This window comes from Elgaria multicarinata, chromosome 6 (assembly GCF_023053635.1).
Source record: "Elgaria multicarinata webbii isolate HBS135686 ecotype San Diego chromosome 6, rElgMul1.1.pri, whole genome shotgun sequence".
NCBI classification, from domain to species: domain Eukaryota; kingdom Metazoa; phylum Chordata; class Lepidosauria; order Squamata; family Anguidae; genus Elgaria; species Elgaria multicarinata.
In genome coordinates this window covers 94972783-94973564 of record NC_086176.1, presented here as the reverse complement: position 1 = coordinate 94973564, position 782 = coordinate 94972783, and positions in this window count along the sequence as shown.

Sequence of the window (782 nt, the reverse complement as noted above, 5' to 3'; positions counted from 1 at the left end):
GGGGACTCGGAGAGAGAGAAAAAAAAACACTAGAAAAGAAAGAAAAAGAAAAATAGAGAAGAAAAAAAATATTTAACACAACTGTGTTCATGAACCTAAAGCAAAGAAAACTCCATGAACTGTCTGGGGGAGTCTTGTTTGTTTTCTTGTTTTGTTTTGCAATGATAAGGTAGCAACACTGTGAAGACAATCATGGGATCTTACTAGAATAATACTCATAAAGAGCAAATGAAAATGCATTTTAATAATAATATTAATATTAATAATATTACACCCATACAAAAGGATCGTACGAGGATCAAGGGGGGGAAAAGACGTTTGTGAAACGTAGAGGATTGGGACCCCAGGATCTCCAACCTTTTTCCAAATGGCGTATTTCAGTGACTGCACATCTTCGAGAGAAGAATAAGAAGAGGAGGAGGAGGAAGATGAGAAGGAGGAAGAAAGCCTAGTACCCATCCTAATACGAATGGTGCTTTTTCATATACAGGCCTTTCCCTTGCCAAAAATAAATAAATTAAATAATTTTTTTTTAAAAAAAACGTAAAATAAAAAATTAAGAAGGAGCTATGATAAGATTGCATTTCCCAAGATCAAGAAAGGACATTCTCTTCTGTAGCCTGCCCACCCCTCACGACAGAACGAGCCATTACGAAGGTGTGGAGCTGCGAGCGGTTTGGAACCTCTCTCTCTCTCTTTCTCTCTCTCTCTCTCTCTCTTTTAACAAGAGGGTTGTTTGGACGCCTGGCTCTCCAATAAGCATGTACTGTAGCTTTTTCTCA